General features: G+C 38.0%; 1 long non-coding RNA gene across 1 annotated transcript; it reads right to left on the bottom strand.

Moving 5' to 3' along the window:
* Positions 1 to 6,461: 6,461 nt before the first annotated feature.
* Positions 6,462 to 21,449, bottom strand: LOC123610905. Its single transcript, XR_006718334.1, has 3 exons — positions 20,327 to 21,449; positions 11,219 to 11,340; positions 6,462 to 7,905 (listed from the first exon to the last, which is right to left on the bottom strand). It is a non-coding gene; the product is annotated as an uncharacterized LOC123610905 (long non-coding RNA).
* Between the last annotated feature and the right edge of the window lie 256 nt (positions 21,450 to 21,705).

Below are 21,705 nucleotides of genomic sequence, written 5' to 3'. Positions count from 1 at the left end.
GTAGAGTGATTGGAAACTTGTGGAATGAGGAGTAAGTTTTTAGTTATTGTGGAGGGATAGTTGATCATTAGGTAATGAACCACAGAATTAGCATCTGGAGAGGTAAGGTGAGAATGGTTAGAATTAATCTCTGTTGGGCCAGGTATAGAGTGCATTTTTCTCTAAAAACTCACTCTTTGAAGTATTGCACAATATCTTACGATCTTGTACATACCGTAAATCGAATATAGGTTTGGAAAATGTATTCAATGGCATATATTAGTTTACTGAAATATGAACCAGTGACATTTTTTTCATATTTTTAATATGACCTATCCAATACATGTAGTTCATTTTGGATGAAAGACATAATTTACCAATACCAAAGCGTCAACTTAGATACTACCCAGCCAATGGTAGGGATTATTGTTTTTCCTAAATGACAACCATTTGCAGTTGTTAAGGTAAATCTGATTTACCTTAAAAAATATTTTTTTTTCTTATAAAGTCTCCATCTCTTTGGGATTTCTGATTATAAAGTAACACTTGGTAGATGTATCTGAAAACCATTAAGTCGAGATGGGAAAGATTTCCATGAACCTGACTCTTCTGATCACTTGCAGATAGTAATAAAACATAAATTCAAATTTAAAAGACCAATGATAGACTCCATGTGTTTTCTTTTCAAGTTGTAGTACAGTATATACTAAATTTAGAAAACTTTATAAACCAATGTTAGGACTAATATATTTATTACTCTTTTTATCATTTTGTTTTATCTCTTTATCATGAGAAGTGTACTTTTTTTTTTTATTTTTTTTTCAACGTTTATTTATTTTTGGGACAGAGAGAGACAGAGCATGAACGGGGGAGGGGCAGAGAGAGGGAGACACAGAATCGGAAACAGGCTCCAGGCTCTGAGACATCAGCCATCAGCCCAGAGCCCGACGCGGGGCTCGAACTCACGGACCGCGAGATCGTGACCTGGCTGAAGTCGGACGCTTAACTGCGCCACCCAGGCGCCCCGAGAAGTGTACTTTTTAATCCCTATCCCCTATTTCCCACATCTCTCTACTCGCTTCCCCTCTGGTAACCATCACTTTGTTCTCTGTACTTAAGAGTCTGTTTCTTGCTTTGTTTCCCCCTCTCTCTCTCTCTCTCTTTTTCCTTTCTTCATTTGTTATGTTTCTTAAATTCCACCTATGAGTAAGATCATATGGTATTTGTCTTTCTCTGGCTGACTTATTCAGCTTAGCATTATACTTTCTAGTTCCATCCATGTTGCATATGGTAAGATTTCATTCTTTTTTTATGGCTGAGTAATTATCTCCATCTCTATCTCTATCATCTGTTTCTTTTTCTCTCTATCTATCTATTTATCTATCTATCTTATATCTTCTTTATTCACTTGAACTTCTTCCATAATTTGGCCATTGTAAATAACGCTGCAATAAAAATAGGGGATCCCTTTGAATTAATGTTTTTGTATTTTGGGGGTAAATATCCAGTAATACAATTCTTGGATCATAGGATAGTATTACTTTTAAATTTACGAGGAACCTCCATACTATTTTCCACAATGGCTGCCCCAGTTTGCATTTCCACCAACAAAGCAAGAGGGTTCCTTTTTGTCCACATCCTCACCAACCCTTGTTTCTTATGTTCTTGTTTTAAACCATTCTGACAGGTATGAGGTAATATCTTATTGTAGTTTTGTCTTGCATTCCCTGATGATGAGTGATGTTGAGCATCTTTTCATGTGTCTGTTGGCCATCCATATGTTTTCTTTGAATAAATGTCTGTTCATGTCTTCTGTCCATTTTTTAATTGGATCATTTCTTTTTTTTGATATTGAGTTTTATCAGTTATTTAGATATTTTGGATACTAACCCTTAATATTGATATATTCCTGTAAAGTTCATAAAGCATTGTCATCTGTAATATTTATATAATCTTCCTGCAACACTGAAAAGTAGACAATACTTTACATATTTTACCCTTTACATATTATTACTCTTAGAAATCCACATTGAATCTTAGAGGCCAAGTGAAGAGCTAATGTCTTTTAAGGATCATTTATTATAAATTATTTAATTTTAGATGCCAATTTTCTTACTAAAGTCTGTTAAGCCATTATGAAATTGATGGTCTCCATTACTTCCTTTGGCTTGTTTAGCTTGGACTTCAAGCTACTAATTTTAAGACTAAAGTCTCTTCAAGTGATAGATGTTAGAGATTCTCTCATCCTTCTGTCTTTCTTCATACAACAGAAAATTGTTTTTGAATAGTAATAAGAAAACTTCAGCTCTAACAAAGTGTTTTGTTTTATCCATCCATCCAACAAAAATAAAAACTCAAATCTCAGCAGTTCCATTTATCAGATGTGTGATCTAAACAGATCATGACTTTGAGAACCAAAGTTTTCTCAAATGTAAAATATGTTAAGTATTGTCTACTTTTTAGTGTTTCAGGAGGATTATATAAATATTGCAGATGACAATGCTTTATGAACTTTAGAGGAATATATCAATATTAATGTTTATCTTTTTTTAAAAAATGTTTAATGTTTATTTATTTTTGAGAGAGACAGAGACAGAATGTGAGTGGGTTGGGACAGAGAGAGAGGGAGACACAGAATCTGAAACAGGCTCCAGGCTCTGAGCTGTCAGCACAGAGCCCATCGCAGGGCTTGAGCTCAGGAGCTGCGAGATTATGACCTGAGCTGAAGTCAGATGCTCAACTGACTGAACCACCCAGGCACCCCTATTTTTTTTTTAATTACTATCTACTCTATGAAAAGTATGAGTTAGGTTTGGTTGGGGAAGGTAGGAAATAGGACATGACTTCTTGCCTTAAAAAGTTGATAATACAGTTAAGTGGAGCTAGTCAATTTGCTTTATTTGGTTTATAAAGCCAACTGAATCCCTGAGAAGTAGTGTTTTCTGAGGCTAAAACTTGTCTTAAAAAGTAGATTGTTCTTTGATTGTTAAACTAAGTACATTTTGAATATGATGGAAATCAAATAATATCAGAGTTGAAAACATTCTAGCAAGCCTTAGTCCAACATCTTCATTATAACATGATAAAACTATAACTTATGTGTCTACAGTCACTCATCAAAGTAGAGGATGAGTCAGAAATAGAATTTAGTTCTCTTAATTTCAAGCACGAAATAGGATTAATATTACTTTTACTCGCTCCAAATTCTGTTGATCCACACTTTTTATGTGGGAGTTTTGAAGATAATGTATCAAAAGAAAAATGTAAAGAATAAAAGAAGACTGCTAAACCTAATGGTCCTTTGTTGCAGAACTTACTGAGAAACATATTTCCTCTTCAAAATTGACCATTGGAAAAAATAGGTCAAAGATACTAAACTGAGAAGTGTTCAGTTTTTAGGAAAGCTCAATGTAAGCAAATAATTAGAATTAAATGACTTTTATGTGTAGGCTTTGAGTAAATTCAAGGATAGTTAAAATATATGACTTTTAATTATAAACAGTCATTTCATTGGCTTGAAATTACTAGGAATTATATACTAGTAAGTGCTATGTAAGTAGAGAAATTAGGATAATAGGAAATGGAAGGGTATATCCAAAGTATCTCACCCTAATTTCCAATTGACCTTTGCCACTATAGCTCCAGTTCTGTATAAGATATTGCCAACTTTATATCACATATTTCCACCACCATTGCAGAATTAATAAATGTTAACATTGTCATACTGACTTCTAATTGTTTTTATAAATAAAACATTACAAATTGAGTGATTTTTTTTTCTATTCCCTTTTTTAAGTTTATCTGTTGCCCATGTGTATTTCTGTAAACCTACATGTTTATAGTTTCTACTATTTGCTGGACACACAACAGATGCTTCACAAGCTTCTTGATTCTAATTTGAGAGAACATGTTACTTTTCTGGGGCCTTTTAAAAATTATTATTTCTGATTTTCTATTTTATATTTCATCTCATTTTTAATATCCAGGAATCAAAATAATATTGAGAAAGGAACATAAAATTAGAGACACTGGAAAACAAGCAATTTTACATATTCTTATTTAAATAGCTCCATTTTCCTTTTGTCTCATGCCTTATTATGTTAGATAACTATTCTTTATACCATATTTACTTGAAGATGATGATGATAATGATGATGATTGTCATGCTCTGAATATATCTGGGAATTTGAGGAGAAACCAGAAGAGGAGAGTCAAACCTAAATATGAAGCCCAAATTGCTTTGGTGGTGTTTTACCCACATGGCAACTCTTTAATTCTAAGTTTTTTCCGAAGCAAGGAAGCAATGAATTTCCTATACTCAATCTTAGAGACAATTGAACAGAAAGATATCAGGAATCATGGTGAACTGTGTATGAGAGAAGCCCCTTAATATATTTTTGGTTATTGTTGAAATAGTCAGACAAGAGTTCTGAATTTTAAGACTATAGCAGGAAGAAAGAAAATAATACAATGACTTCTTTCTACCTAGATGGTAAAAGCCAGAAGACAGTCTAATCTCAGTTTGACATGAAATGTAGGCCCAGTTCTTGAATATAGGTTGTGCCCTAGTTACTTATACTTTTTTTTTGGCCTAATAGCTATATGACTGTAATGGGCTGGCCTCATGACATCTTCAAAGGCCAGTAAGAGGCTGGGGAGCTAGAACAGGATAAAAGCATTTGGTTTAGTCTGTATTGAAAGGTCTGTATTGAATAGCATGTGTGTTTACATGTGTTCCACTACCAACTCCCTAGTTAGTATGCAACTCAAGTTATTGACAGGTCTGAAAAGTTATCTATGGTGTATGTATCAACAGAGCCTGAGAAGAACACAAATCACAGAGCGTATCATGTGGTTCTTTTATTTCAGTTTTCCTTAAATCTATGTTAACTAATTGCTTTGATTATTAGTTCTGTTAACATAATACAAATGTATTATTAAAATCAAACGTAAACACAGGCTGTAGTGTTGCTATTGAACTATCTGCCCACCCACCCAGGTAATGGAATATTTGGTTTGGTCACGACATACTTTTATTAGAGTCACGATGCTCTTTACAAAAATTAATTAATTTATTTAGGCCTCCCTCTGTGGCTCCTATAAAGTATTATATTTTTCAGTTTTTAAGGGGAGAAAGAGAAACACGGGCACATTTTCCTAAGTTTTCACTGAGGATATGAAGACGGGGGAAAAAAATTATATACTCCTATGAGACCTCCCCCCGCTGCGCCCCCCCCCCCCCAGAGATACAACATTATTTCTTCCTTTGAGCTTGTCACAATGTTTAAAATTTTTTTTTTTACATTTATTCATTTTTGAGAGACATAAAGAGCACAAGCGGTGGAGGGGCAAAGAGAGAGGGAGACACAGAATCCAAAGCAGGCTCCAAGCTGTCAGCACAGAGCCCAACACGGGCTCAAACTCACAAACCATGAGATCATGACCTGAGCCAAAGTCGGACACTTAAATGACTGAGCCACCCAGCTGCCCCTGAGCTTGTCACAATCTTAAAACTAAGATCTTCTCTTAAAACTCACTGATATTTGATTTCAGGTGAATGATTTTTATCTTCAGGCCTGTCATAGATTCTGGGTCTGGAGTTCTCTCTTGCCCATCAAGAGAGCGGATGCAGTATTAAAATCCAAGAGAGGCTAATGTCTGGGAGGAGACAAGTGCCCCCCTTGCTCCATTTTTATTAAGATCAGAAGGCTTACAAGTGTGATAGAAGTGCACAAAAAGACAATGAAACTGTGAACATTAACTCATGGTCTTGGGGGAAAGGGGTTTTGAAGATATGCGGTGTTAGTAGTTTGGGTCAATAGAAAACAAAATCCTGGAGCTGGGCAGATGGTTGTTTACAGCCAGACATGAGGCCCCACCTCTGTTTACCTAAACTTGCCTAGGGGACAAGAAAGACAGAACATACTACCTCATGGATCAATAAGGCACCTTTCTTTTGCTAATTAGCTCCACTCTGGGCAACTTTGCCCTGCTGAGGTCTATAGCCCTATTTACCTAATTTGGTTCTTCCTTCCTGTGAAAGCAGCTTTCTGCTACTGTACTAAGTTGGGGGGTGGGGGCGTTACTGCCCTGAATGCGTAATCTTGTTTACCTCAGTTTTGATGCTTTCATCCTGAGGCTTTTCTACTCCTATGCCTTTGTCCTATACTGGGGGCCTTTGCCCTGTCTATCTCATTTTGTTTACCTAATCTTGGATGCTTTCATCCTGTGGCTTTCTATTTCTTTATGCCTTGTTAACCCATCAGTGCAAGCTCAGGGAATTCCTAAGCTTATTCCCCACACAGGTCAAAGTTTCCTCATATGTAAAATAGTGCAAATAATACATTTGACTAGACTTTTTGAAAGGACTGCATCAGATCCTATTTGTAAACTGCTTCATAGAGTCCTTTCCTGGTATGTAGTAAGTGTAAGAAAATGAAACTATTTCTTAATAAATTGAATTGCATTGAGCCTATTTCCAATATTTATAAAGTGCCTAATAATGGAAGTACTATTTCATAATGTGGTGCATCACCTGTTGCTGGCAGGGTCATACAGAGGCTGAGATTCATTGCTCATGCATGTTGGAGGAAGGACCATGCATTGGTGTGTGTTGATAAATGGTTTCTGAGGTCCCTTCCAACTCTATAGGCCATGTGGTAGTAGGTGGTGAGCCATTGTATTGAGGGATGATGAAAATTCTGGATACTGGAACAGCTCTTTATAGTTTGAATGTACTATTATTATGTATAATCCTATTTAATCCTCATAATAACCCTGTGAAGAAGACAGGAGAGGTGGTGTAATTTTCTTCACTTCATATTTGGGAAAATACTGAGCATCAGAGAAGTTAAATGTGTTTATCAGGACACATATTTAGAAAGCTGGAAAGCTGGAACTCACACCTTGTTTTTCTGACTCCATGCCCTGGCATTTTGCATCATGGATAGTCATTCATGTTTCTGTTCGTGTCTGAGTACCATTGAAACACTTGAAAGACCCCCTTTTCCTTGTTAGCATCCCTCCTTTGTGCATTCCACATCCACTTGGTTCCTTCTGCAGCCACTAAGCACAATGTTGCAATGTCTGCATGCAGTGGTTGATAACTTAGAGTGAGACTAAAAATTGGAAAGAACGTTGCCACTTCACCCCTGACCTCACCTTCCTCCAAATTTTGCTCTGACTTCCAAAGTAAGATGAATGCCCAAGGCAGGTACCATCCTGTTATTTTCTGTGTAGCGATGGCATTCTGAAAGGTCATGGAGTAAGAGGAGGAGCATTTCTTGCTGTGAATTACTCTTGAGATGAAAAGTGCTTTTTAACCTAAATCTTTGGTTCTGTAGTCATCATTCACTTGGTGACTAATTGAGGTAGCTATGAGTGGGATGGTAGCAGGAAGCCCAATGAGAATGGGCTTCCACCTTGCTGTAATTTACCTCCATCATGAAAGGAGGGAAGAACATGCTAAACGTATTTAACAGCTAAGCAAAGCATTTTCAGATCCGTTCTTTTTTACATCAAACGTGAGACATAGATATCCTAGGAAAGATATTAGTTACCATTCAGTTCAGATCACGTCAGAAGTTTTTTTTTCATTTTTCAAGCTTAATTCATGCTGTAGTTTTTTCCATTTACTGCAACAAATACTTTATTTGCTTTCTTTAAAATAAACACCATCAGCTGGTGGAGGCATTGGATTTTCTCTTTATTACATCTCCCCAAGGCAGTAAAACAGAACACAACACAACAAAACAACAACAACAACAACAAAAGTAGATGTGAGTACTATACTTCCAAGACTGGCATATGCTGGAACTTTCTTCCCATTTGTCCTGCTGGGAAGTAGAAAGTTGAACTACAGCATTTGAGGGGGTCCTCCTCAGTCCCGTATTTTGGCCATTCCCCATGTCCCCTTGTCGTTTTTTCCTGTTACACAGTAAGACAGACAAACTAGTTGTTGTAGAACACATTAGCTCAGTTTATATGTGGTTAGGCAGGTTATAAACATATCAGAAGTCAGAATGATTTGTGGAAAAGACAACACCAAGTAAGTGGAATCATCAGTGGATTTCAAAAGGAGAGGTTAATCTTTGTTTTATTCCATCTTTCATTTTTTTATTCAATAAATGCTGAACACCATATAGTGAATATAAAGAAAAAATATAAAACTTTGAACGCTTCTAGTAACTTACAGCCCTTCATGTCAGACATACAAGAAATAAGACAATGAACTCTGTGTAGTACTAGATAGGAATTCATGTATTTGAAAGGCAGAGAAGAAGGGACCCTGATTATATTTGAGGAGAGCTGAAGGATTTCCCCAGAGGTAGAAACATTTGTATAAAGTCTCAGAGAATGAACTCATGAGGCAGATTAAGGAAAAGGAGTCTTTCCAGACAGCAGGATAAAGAAATTCATGGACGTGTAAAGGAGTGTGCCACGTTCAAGACAGTTTGGTGTGACTGAAGCAATATGTACATCTGAAACAGTGACAAAAGTATTTTGAGAGCTATGGAGAGGTGACTGTTAAAACTCCTCAGATGTCTTATGAAGGAGTTTTGATTTCAGTTTTGATGAGAGGTGATCTGGAGAAGTTTTTAGGTTGAAATGATTTGAAAAGCTATCATGCTCTAGCATCTGATAGATGTAAGTAGCAGCTGGTAAATGTCCCTGTCTTCAACTTGCATTCTGTTTAAGGTGAGGTTGAGACACCCAGTTTCCAGAGCTTGGATGGGATGGATATAATCCATCTGCATCACTGTGCTGAAAGAGTAGACTCAACTAGATGAAAAAATGTAAAAAAAAAAAAAAAAAAAAAAAAATCACTTCATTACCTTTAAGGAAATCTTAGGAGCTATCTAAGGCTATCACAATGGGGCTGGAGAAGTGAGAAACTGGAGAAGAATGGTATGGGGAAAGAAGTGGCAGTACTTTGACCATGACTCCGTGAACCATGCAGAGTCAATGGTAAATGATTAGACGATTATTCTGAGAAATGTAAGTTGGGATACAGGAGATAACATTTCCTACTCTGAAAAAAAAGCAGACATATAAAAGAACTGTGGTACAAGAGAAACAGCTTAAAATCCTATATTCAGCTCAAGTTGATGGCTTACAAATAGTTCAAAGTATCTAATTGTCCTTGATGTTTCTATGGCAGTATTTGTGAATTAGAATTGTGTGTAAGATGGCATTGTGGGAACAAGAGGGGACCTGTAAGTTTTTGTTAATAATAAACATAATTTATAAATAAATATTAATAATAGAAGTATATATGTAAATAATATAAATAATATAAGTAATAGAATATAACAGTCTTGATTATTATACACAATAATGTAATAAAATATAACAGCCTATGGTAAGCATATTACATATAGTATCTCATTTAATCATCACAACTGTAGGAGGGAGGTAGTCTCATAATTATCATTTTTATGGAAAAAAAAACAAAAACAATGTAAGAACTAGTAAGGGCATATGATTGCCCAGTCTTGGACTATCAAGTTGCATAAAAAAAATTTAGATCCAGGCTTCAGTCAAAAAAAAAAAAAAAAAAAAAAAAAAGGTCTAATGTAGGTGTGTGAGGCTGACTTGTGTATCAGTAATAACCCACAGAGCATCAGGCAGACTATCATCATGAAGCTCCCAAGCAAAAGGCTTTATTGTTCCCCTAAATTGTTTCTTTTTTTTTTTTTTTTTTAATTTTTTTTTTTCAACGTTTATTTATTTTTGGGACAGAGAGAGACAGAGCATGAACGGGCGAGGGGCAGAGAGAGAGGGAGACACAGAATCGGAAACAGGCTCCAGGCTCTGAGCCATCAGCCCAGAGCCCGACGCGGGGCTCGAACTCCCGGACCGCGAGATCGTGACCTGGCTGAAGTCGGACGCTTAACCGACTGCGCCACCCAGGCGCCCCTCCCCTAAATTGTTTCTTTAAGAAGTCTAAACGTATTAGGCCAGAAAGAGACAGGCAGATCGAGAGAGAGGAGACACAGAAACTTAAGTCTATAAAGACTTCAAAAACTACCATGTAACTAGAGTGTATTTATTCCATCACAGGTCATAAGGGAAGTATTAATTTGTAGTTTGGAAGATAGAACCACCCTTAAAGCAACCCTTAAGAAAATAGCCCGGATGATTCTGCAGGGACTTCTACTAATGAACTGCCTTTACTCACTGGAGATGTACCTAAAAGTGGCCTCCAGGCTATACTCATAGGCATTGGCACTGACATCCCGGTGTTGAAACAGAAAAGCTGGCTGTAGACTGCTACGTGAACTTTCCTCACTAAGAACTGGAGGGTGGTAACTTTGATCTCTCTGTCCATCTATCTGTACACATAGTTTCTGGCATCTTGGTTTCACTAATAGTGGAAAGTGATTTTTTTTAAGGTATACTTACTTTCAGATATGATGTCAAAGTCTACCCTGTCTTCTTCCTCCCAGTGGTTCTTTTTCTAAGACTTACAGTAAGAAAATAAATGTGCTCTAATATCTTGGCTCAAATCCAAGCCAGGAAATTCTATTAGGTTTTAAAAATTAATTTCTCCAACAGTTCCAATTAGATAAGATATTCTTCTTCCTCCCTTCTTTAGATATCCTAGTATCTTCCTTTGGATTCAGAAACAAAAATGTACTTGTTAAGAAATACATTTGACAACGAGGGGATTGCAAGATTCTGTAGAAATGTGAGGTTAGTGCCGTATTTCTGTGAAAATCTATAGCCCAACCTCTGGCCTTTTAGGGGAAAAATAATGTGCTCTTTCTACAATCAAAATATCCAGTGGTGCCATTACTCCCAACACAAGGAAGTAAACACATAAATAAAATATTAGTGGTGATTATAACAGCATGTTCTATTTAAGTCTGTTATCACTTTCAGTAGCTTGAACAATGCATCCTGAAATTCACCAAAGTCATCTGTGCATACCTCTTTCTGCAGGAAATTTGTACTCATTGATCTTGAGACTTAAAAGGAAGCATTTGAACTGTATTTGGCTATCATTATGGAATATCTTCCTTATGTTACATATACGGAATTTACTTTTCCAGATTTTGCTATGCCTGTCTTCCTCTTTTCTCACCCTTAAACAAGGATTTTGTGAAAAAAGAATGTTTTGAGAGAAATTAGAAGTGATAATGTAAGGAAAGGATACCCCGTACCTTAGCAGGAAAGATGTACCAAATAGAAGCAATAATGGAAGAGGATTATGAGAAAATGAAACAGATAAATTTACAGAAACACCAAATAATTCTTTTCATGAATTTCTTTATCTCTTTCCATTATTCTCTTTGAAGAGTATGAGCCATGTAATTCTTCTCTTTGTCTTTCTTGTCCTCCACTGAATCTCCAGGACTTCTAAAACAAATCAAGTCAAGAATTAGCCTTTTAAGCGTGAAATATACCTATATGCTATGCTGTACATGTCCTCTATGAATCATTCTGTGGAAGAAATCTGGGAGATATGCATGTCTCCAATCCTCAGGTGCCAGCTCAACTCAGGAAGTGCTAGCAGCAGCCCCCTCATTTACTGTGATGGTCTTTCTCTGGCTGAAATACTATTTTCCTACAGCCTTAGGTAGAAACAAGTGCTTCAAATAGCTTCTTTATGCACTATACAGCAACAGCACAATAATAAACCTAGCACAGTGGCAAGGTTATAGGTCCAGAGGAAAGAATGGTAAAACATAATTATTTGTGAGTAACAAAGTAATTCCATGGCCAAAAGCTGTCAAATTATGCTAAAACTAAATCACAGGGGAAAATATCAAGAAAGCAAGGCAATCTTGGGTTCTTAGAACCTTTCTTATCTAATTTTACCCAAGGCTGCTTCTCCCACAGAACTCTGAGCTGCTGGTTCCCTGCCATCTCATCACCCCTCGCCACAGCAGTCATGACAATAACAATGGCGACCATTTACTGCATGCCTAATCTATGCCAGGCAAGGGACACTGTTCCCACTAATCCATCCCTTAGCCCTGCAAAGTTGGTATATTGATAGTTGGTATCATTGTACAAAGACTTTTAATAGCTTGTCCAAGGTCACAAAGGGAGGTGTTAGAAGACTTATAATCCAACAGGGCAGCCTAACTCAAACTCAGTCCTTGTCTTGACTCAAAAGGAGAGTGCAGACAACCCACAGGTCTTTGATATCTTCCCACTGTCTGTAAGTAGCTCTGCTTTAAATGCATTTTCTTCAAGAGAAGGAGAATCCTAAGAGGGGAAGAGGATTTTCTTCTAAGGCAGTGTTTTCGAACCTTCGTTGATGTTGCCATACCCCATGATTATCCTCCTCTCATGAAATTTTAATACAATGATATACTCTGTGTGTGTGTGTGTGTGTGTGTGTGTGTGTACAATATACTGTGGCCCATTAGAAGACTACAGATTACAACAGCTAAGATTATAAGGGCACCTGGGTGACTCAGTCAGTTAAGCATCTGATTCTTGATTTAGGCTCAGGTCATGATATTACAGTTCATAAGTTCAAGCCCCACATGAGGCTCCATGCTGACAGTTTGGAGCATGTTTGGGATTCTCTTTCTCTCTCCTCTCTCTCTCTGCCCCTGCCCTGCTCACTCTCGTGCTCTCTCTCACTCTCAAAATAAATACATAAAATAATCAATTAAAAAAAAAAAAAGATGGTTTTACCCTCTTGGGGCTGATAATGCCCCTGTTGAGAATGTATGTTGCTAAAGTGACAAAGCACATGGTTGAAGCTCTCCTGTTTTTTTTTTCTTTAATGTTTTTAATGTTTATTTTTGAGAGAGAGAAGAGAGAGACAGAGTGCAAACAGAGGAGGGGCAGAGAGAGAGAGAGAGACAGATAGACAGAATCTGAGGTAGGCTCCAGGCTCTGAGCTGTCACTACAGAGCCTGATGTGTGGGACTTGAACCCACAAACCGTGAGATCATGACCTAAGCCAAAGTTGGAAGTTTAACCAACTGAGCCACCCAGGTGCCCCTGAAGCTCTTCTTTTATTCAGAGCACCCAACAGTGACCACAGAGGTCTTCTTCCCCTCCTACCCACCTGGAAGATGAAATCCATTGTGGAAGAATCTCATTGGTGAGCTCCCACGGGGGATAGACTTAGTAAAGAAAGGGAACTCTTCAGAGAATCCTGAGCCCTTGCAGACCCCTCACTTGGGACCATGTAATGTCAGAGAAAGCAGAGCAAGCAACGATACAGTTGTATGATCAAACCCATTGATGGACATTAATTGTTTTCCTTGTAATGATTCATTGATGTATAATTTGATAGTGAATCTGGAATTTTATATAAACCTTGGGCTGAGCTATCCAATTAAGAATATAGAGGCTCAAAGGAATCCAAACACATGACTGGATTTACTAAGAGACCAAGATGATTTTTAGCAGAGGGACCAATTAAAATCTCCTGGAAAGTGAGAAGAGATTTAGCTTTAGATTGAATTAGCCTTTATTAAGCACCACTATACACCAGGTATTGGTGGGGATGTTTTTACGTTATCATATATCTAAACTTCACAATAGCTCTCAGAGGCAGATGGAATCATTCACCTTTTACAGCCCAAGATCTTGAAACTCAACACAGATATTCTTAGCCTACTTGTACAAGATCGTACAACTGTCGAGCAGCAGGATAAAGAGCCACGGCCAAAAATGCTTCATTAAAATCCCAACTCTTACTTTGTTTGTGGTTACAGTTTTTCTCCTCTTTATACAAATCTGACATATTAAAATGCACTTTTATACAAACAACACATTTTATAACAAATCACAAAAATATTAGCATTAATATATATTTAAAAATTGTATCACACTTATTTAGAGAATTTGACATTAACTTATATTGTTTATACTTTTTAAATGAAGAACTTTAGAAAACCATACATTTTAAAGGTGTCTGAACTGCTGACTGGCAAGGAAAGATGATTTTTTATTCTCTTGCCAAGCCTCTTCTATTCTCTTAATTTCTTTTTCCTTTATCTAAAACTGTCACAGATCAAAACTTAGAACAAAGGAGCAGAATATAAATTACTGTGCTTGGGTGTGGGATCTAAGCTAATAAGAATCTGTCTTAAATTGACTATAACATGCAAAATTTGGGAAGAATAATCCTAAGCATCTCTGCTCATTGCTCATTCCGTGGAAAGCAGTATACTGTACTTGGATTTTCTTAACTCTTCATATCCTGACTAAACATCACAGAGAATAGCTGCTTAGAAAAACAGAATTGATTCATTTGGCAAATAATAATAATAAGCAAATAAGATGTGCCAGGCTTGTGTTAGACTCTGGCTAGGTAGAAATATGTTACTTAGACAAGAATCCCTGCCCTCAAGGAGCTATAGTACAGGTCTAATGAAACAAGAGGTATAAATTAAACAAACAAAAAACAAGTCCATAAATATCTACATTCCTCATGGAATCTGTGCAGATGGGCCCTGATTGTGGATGGGAACTTGGCCATGAGCTAAGAAGGAAGAGAGGCTGAAGCCTAAAGGAACAAGTAGGCTCTGAGGAAGAATGGGCTTGACAAATTTGAGGGAAGAAAGGAGGAGAAAGTGTCTGGAGTGCTGTAGGCAAGGGGAGAACAGCCTGGGAGACGCTGGAGAATCCAGGAGGACCGACTCAGGCAGGCCATTGAAGGCCTGGGATCTTATTCTAAGAACTATGGGGAACTTTTAAAGGAGTTTAAACCAGAGAAGAGGAGGACCTGCTTTATATATGTAGAAGCTTCCTTTGGCTGACTGAATCAGGAGAATAAGGCAATATGGATACCTGTAAATAGTCTATTGTATTGCAGCATCCAGATATAATAGGCTGGTTGGCTATACTGGTGTGGTAGCCAAGGCAAATGGAAATGACTCAAAGACTGATCTTCAGTTGTGTGAGGGAGTAATTCCTGACAGCTCTAGCTGGTGAAAGACAAAAATATCTAGGACCACTGTAACCACTCTAAGGCCAGCCCACATTGGAGCAGACCCTACTTTTACTAGGACAAAATTAGCATGTGGCTGTTAATCTCCCAGTTCTTTTTGATTATTTGTATTCTTTGAGATTTTAGTTCCCTTAAAAGTAGTCTTGAGTGTGGTTTTTTTTTTTTTTTCAGAAAAAAAATACAAAAAAAAAAACAAAAAACAAAAAACTCCTATATGTAAGTATCAGGGATAAGGTTGGAGGAGAGGTATATAGATCTATTGATTTGCCCCATGGCTATTTCTTCATAAACACTATTCTTAAGATATATGACATCAGATGGTTTTTAAAAACAAAAGAAAGCAACGTACTTGATTTCTCCCACCACAGAAGCCTAGCCTAGAGAATAAAAATTCCTGCCATACTATACTAGGAAAAACAATGGGAGGGATGAATGTTAACAGCTTCTCCAACTGAAATATAAACACTGGCATGCTACGTGTGTTTGCTAATAGGCGCATTTGGCAGAAGTATACTGTGAAAGCAAAGGGATGAAGCAGATGACGACTCTTGGGACAGAATACTTCCTGCTTCTTCTGGGGTCTCAAACTGATTGCACTTTCTGGGCAACAGCCTGCGGTCCAGCCTTCACCTTTACCTGCCTCCAATGTGACAGCTTTTTCTGTATCCCACTCTAGCTACGTGGTGATCATATTAGAAAACAACCTGATATGCCCCCATTTTAGAGCACTAAAGAGTATTTCCAGTCTATAGTGTGACTCCTGCAGACATTCTGCGTTATGACAGAAGACTCCTAGAGCCCAGATTTTTAACCTAAGAAATAGAAACTTCTAGTGTTGAAGCATCTCAGGGACAGGCTTGTGAGAATGTTATTTGGGGGCATCTGTCTTGTGAGCTGCTCTCCTCTGATCAGATTGCAGAGCCAAATGGCTGTTCCATATGCCTGGGAGGCCAGTCCTGCTGCTCAGGGTTCTAGATGGTTTGTTTTCTGCTCTTGCTTGTATGCTCAGAGATGACAGCAGCCCCTCAGCACTGGAAAGGGGCCAACAGTCAGTCAACCGGCAAGTATTTATTAAACACCCTAGAGTGCATTGCCCTCTTGAGGCCTGGTCTGGTTGCAGCTTCTGTACTTTTCTGTGAGCCATAGTTTTCCTGACATGACTTAGCTCAGGGAGGTTTTTCATTTTGAATGCAAATGTTTATGGGTTAAAAGCTTATTTAAGTGTCCCCGGGTAGGTTGAGTGGGAGACCAGTGTTGCCTTCTTGTCACACATACTCTATCTGGAGCCAGTTAAAGACCGGAAAAATTGCTTGAGGAAGCATATGGAAATTTAAGAGGTAGAAAGCAATCAAGGCAACATTTTCTGAGAATAGTGTTAAAATCATGCTTAGGAATAGAAATAAATATGAATCAGTCTCTTTTTCCCTTATAAAATCATCAATATAATTTCCTGACTATCTGGGATGGCTTGGGGGATGGGTGGGATAAATTACCATATTAAGAGTCACATGTTTTATGTTTTTTCAAATGTTACAGAATTGTTCTTCTCACAGTGAGTAGATCTAGCTGATGCCTGACATCCAAAGTATACTAGGAACAGAGAAGACTCAAGATAAAACATATTGCTTAAGAGTTCATGGTGATATTGGCAGAACACACTTTCCTGGGCCACTAAGCTTGTGGATTTAGGACTGATGGCTGAGCGTCACAGTGCATTGCCCCTAGTAGGCAGAGAGTTCCCTGGCACTTCTGATATGAGTAGAGAGGAGATGACATCTCTTGGCAAGGATACTGACCTGAGGTGCCATGACACTAGGGTCTTCCTAGCTCAAGGGAGAGAATAGATTCTGTGATTAAATGCATAAGCACATGTGTGTGCGTGCATGTGTGCTTCATGGTGGCTGGAAAGAGTTTTTGTAGAAGTCTAAAATTCCTGCCTAGGCAAAAAAGCACAGGGAAAGATGTTCCTCCATTGACTTGATTCAGTTTTAATCAACATTTCCCATTTTTCCTTAATGTTAAAGTTGCCTGCAAAATATTTATAGGATATGTAAATGTCTCTCATATTTACATATCTTTCTCCTCCATTCATTCAGGTCCACATATTGAAAAATTTTTACCTTTAACATCTTCCAATCTGTTGTTGTCTCTCAGTCCCTGATGCTTTAGCTCAGGCCTTGTAGTTTCTTATCTAGACAATTTTAATAGCCTTCCAACTAATTTCCTTACCACCTGTGTCGCCTCTCTCCACCTTATCCTTCTCCTACTGCCCAAGTGATTATTCTAAATCCCAGATCTTATTGAATTACTTTCTGCTTAAAATCACTAAGTGGCTTCTAATAGCTTGAGCTATTATCTAATAGCTAACAATCATATCCTTTATTAAGCCCAACCCATGTAGTAAGACACTATGCTAGACATTTTCACATGAATTCATGTGTTGAAACCTCACCATTTCTTTGTTTTAGATGCTGGGACTAGTTTGCAAACTTTAACATAAGGAGTGAGTGGTAAGATTCAGAACACCAAGAGGCAAAAATCAACCAAATGGTGTTCTAGTATCTTTACTTTCAATCCAAAACAATATTAAACAGTATCAAGATATTACCCGTGTAACAGATATGTCATTTATCACATATCTGAGTCTGTGTATGGGATTAATTCCTAAGGGGAATTGCTCAATAAAAGGGTTTGTATGATTTTACAAGCCAAAATTATATATCCAGACCGTCTTCCCTAAAGGTCTCCAATCTGTGTTCACAGCAGCCATGTGCAACTGCTTTTCACTCATCTCCTGCTGCACATAAATTACTTGATTTTTGCCTCTCTGATAAATGACAAATAGCATCACCTTGCAGTTTTAATTGGTGTTTCTCATTACCTGAGGGAGTTTATATAAAAGGGGAACTTGCCAATGATCTTCCAGAACAGTTGTGAGACAGGTGCTGTTATTATTCAGCTTTGTATGGGGAGGAAACTGAGTCAAGATTCTCTGTAGCTTAATTCTTTAACCTGCTGTTACTAATTAACTTTATTTAGTGGAGAGTTAGTGCTTGCCTACTGTGTCAGAATTGTATTCAATACTGAACCGTGTGGGCTTCAGTATTCCCCACCTCCATATCTTGGCACTTGCTGCCCTGAAATGGGCCCCCCATTTCCCAATCAGTTAATTCTTTCTTATCCTCCAAATCCTTGTCGAAGTATCTCCTTCTCCTGGAAGACTTTCCTCACTTGCATCCTTTTATGTGCCCTAAGAACACCCTCTTCTGGCCTTGATCTACCCCTTAACATCCTGCATTATAATCCTGTTTTACTATATGATCCTTGATGGCGAGATGACCTATTATTTGGCTTTGTTTCCCAAATAATTAGCCCAAGATCTGGCACGTGGTAAGTACTAAACGTGTGTTTGTAGAATCAGCTGAAAGAATGAATGATTGAATACAAGAAACTAATTGAAAATTCAAAGGATGAAAAATAAAAGTAAATTTTGAATATACCTTTTCTTCTCTCAAGATGATGCAGTAATTGTTAAGACGGTTTTATTTTCTCAGAGTCTTTATACTTTTTAAGAAGCTGTCACGTAAGGTATTCTGGCTTATTTTTCATTTGAAAAGAAAAAAAGAGAAAGGGTCTTATATTTCAAGAGTTTTCAGTTGTCTTAGGGACTTAGGGACCCTCTGAAGGGCCCTGAAAGAGTTGGTAGGGTTGGGGGCACTACTTGCCCTCCACACTCCCCCTCAGCCCTTCACACTCACCTCATTTCTTTGCACAAAGTGTCATTTGTCTTTCATCTTGGTTCCTGTGTAAGTTTTTTCTAATAGAAAGAGTTCTGTGTTTGTAAAATGTTTAATAGTCTTTAGAAGAGAAGAAAGCCCAGCTCTTTCCAACAGGAAATTTGGGTTGTAGTCCTGCCCCTGTCCTTCGCTAGCTTCATGGCTTCACACTAGCCATGTACTCATTTCGGGTTCAGTATCTTAATCTGTGAGCTGAATCCTTTGGGCTAGATGAGGCCAAAGTCTCTTGTAGCTCTAGAACAATGTGTCTATTTATATCCATGTATTACATCTAAGGATCTAAATCTCTGGTTCTGAACACTATAGTTAAAATTTCCTTTTTTCATTTACCACTTTGATTGTAAAACCCTGCAACTGTCTCCATCCTTTCAAAGAGTCACCATTAAGGGGCACCTGGGTGGCTCAGTCAGTTAAATGTCCCACTTCTGCTCAGGTCATGATCTTTCGGTTTGTGAATTCGAGCCCCGTGTCTGACTCCAACTCTATGCTGACAGCTCAGAGCCTGGAGCCTGCTTCAAATTCTGTGTCTTTCCCTCTCTCTGCCCCTCCCCTGCTCATGCTCTGTCTCTCTCTCTCTCAAAAATAAAATAAATATTAAAAAAAAAATTAAAGAGTCACCATTAGTTTCCAGTGCTTAATATATTAAGAACAGTTTTTTGTTTTGTTTTTGTTTTGTTTTGGTTTTTGGTTTTTGTGTTTTGTTTTTTGGTCCTCACCTCAGAATCTCTAAGAGGGGAATCTATACCAAGCAACACCTTTCATTTCATTGGTCCTCTTGTGTGTCTGCTCATCACACTGGAAGTCAGTCATTCATACTTCCTTTATCTTCTAACTTGCTTCACCAAACCTAAAAATTCTTCAGTTTTACTTCATTCATGTATGTTTATTTTAAGACACTGTACCAGGGCACCTGGGTAGCTCAGTCAGTTAAGCATCCAACTCTTGACTTCCACTTCAGTCATGATCTTACAGCTAGGAAGATGGAGCCCCACATCAGGCTCTGTGCTGACAGGGCTGAGACTGCTCTGGATTCTCTCTCTCCCTCCCTCCCTCTCTCTGCTCCTCCCCAACACACACAACTTGCATTCGTTCTCTCTCTTTCTCTCCCTCTTTCTCTCTCTCTGTCCTAAACAAACAAACAAACACACACACACGAATATTTTTAAAACATTTTTAAAAATGAAATACTCTCCTAATTAGGCATGGTCCATGAAATCAACTCCATAGGACTAGTTAAGGGGCAATGTTTACCACTTCATTTTTGTTTTACTCATAAGTCAAAACACCCTATCATGATAGACTACCTTAAAATAAAATTAAAAAAATACCTATTGTTATCATTTACTTTCTATGAAAAAGCCTCTTTATTATTTAGATCATATTGATTACAGATTACAAGATCCTTGAAGACTACATTTATGTCTAACTAGTACATAAAGCACACATAAAACACATATGTGAATGTGTGCATCTATAGTTTTCTGTGTCTATTAGGGCTCAGATTTAAACTACAAGGGGTAGAGGACTTCTGGTTTAGAACTAGAAGTGCTTTGAAAGTAAAATATAATTTAAACATTATTCTCAAATATAGGTTTCTTAGTTCTTTTCGATCATATCTCTCTACCTGTAAAGGAAGAACATCTATAATTTTGTGAACAGCAGGAATGTATTTTCAAAAGAAGTTCCTTCTACATAGTGATAATATCCTGGAAGAGGAGAAGTAGTTTGTGGAGTAGAAGGAAAATCCACTTCTACCATTTCCTTTGTTCTGTCATTGTTGAAAGTCTGCAAGATTAAAAAAAAATATATATGTCTCAAGGATACTTTTCACTACTTCCTTCTCCAAATTCTAATCTTTTTGCTACACTTGAAAAACACTGGCCTAAGTTGTGAAACAGACCTAGGTGGCCAAGTCTCTCATGTGACATGTCCCTATTAATAAACTAGTGTGGCCCTAAGAGGCAGCCTGGCTTCCTCTCTGGGGGCCCAAGTACTTCTGCAGTTGTTCAGGTAGCTCTCTGTCTGTCCCCCACCTCTATCTAATGAGCTGGCTCTTCCCTTTATCTGGGACACCTCAAAGGCCTCACTCCCCCTGGGCCACTGTGGGGAATGGCTTTTTTTGCTATCAATTTTTCCAATGAGGGTGACACCTCTACCTCCTGTGAGGCAAATTACTCTCTGAACTGCAGTTTCTGTGAGTTTCAATGGCTTCCTTTCTGTGTCTCAGAGAGCAGCAGCTGTTCCTTAGACACTGGGATCCGTACTGTGTGTCACCACCTTTTATAAAGCCAAGAATCCCTCTTCATTGGAGGTTAACTTTTTGTCCTGAAAAATTTCAGTGGCACATCAGTTGTGAGTAGGCTAGACAACATAGTCTAGCAATGCAGCAAAGAGGAAGTTTTTCAGTTAGGAAATTACCCTCTTTAATTGGTCCTAAGAGTTTAAACACAAAATGACCCAGCAGACTAAATAAATACCTGAAGCCCTATATACTCACCCATGGTATTCTTCTACTCCACCTGATGTTGGATCACCAGTAGATGGAATGAGCCCTACGGTCAACATCCTAAATGCTAAGTGGAGCAAAGGAGGCAGAATGTCAGTACCCTGCCTCCCACTCACCTCCAACCTTTTCTCTCTTCCTGTGAGGGAGCCCTCTGATTTTATGGCTTAATTTATTCTACAAGTTCCTTTTCACTGATAAATCAAAAAAGTCAATACCATCCCACACACATTTCCTAAATAACAGTACCAACTAAACCAGATTCTTCATGCCATCATGTGGATCTACAGAGTTCTGATTGCAAAGATGCTGTGAAGTATGCAGGGATGGGAGAAGACAAGGAGGAGGAGGAGGAGGAGGAGGAGGAGGAGGAAGAGGAGAATGGAGAGAGACAGACACTGAGATGCGTGTCCATAACACACACACATGGAGACCTATGTCACTAAGTTCTGGTCTCCAAATCTTTAGAAAGCCTAGAGTATGGAGGCTGAGGTATCACT

Source organism: Leopardus geoffroyi, chromosome C2 (assembly GCF_018350155.1).
Source record: "Leopardus geoffroyi isolate Oge1 chromosome C2, O.geoffroyi_Oge1_pat1.0, whole genome shotgun sequence".
NCBI classification, from domain to species: domain Eukaryota; kingdom Metazoa; phylum Chordata; class Mammalia; order Carnivora; family Felidae; genus Leopardus; species Leopardus geoffroyi.
This window is presented reverse-complemented; position numbering and strand designations above follow the sequence as displayed.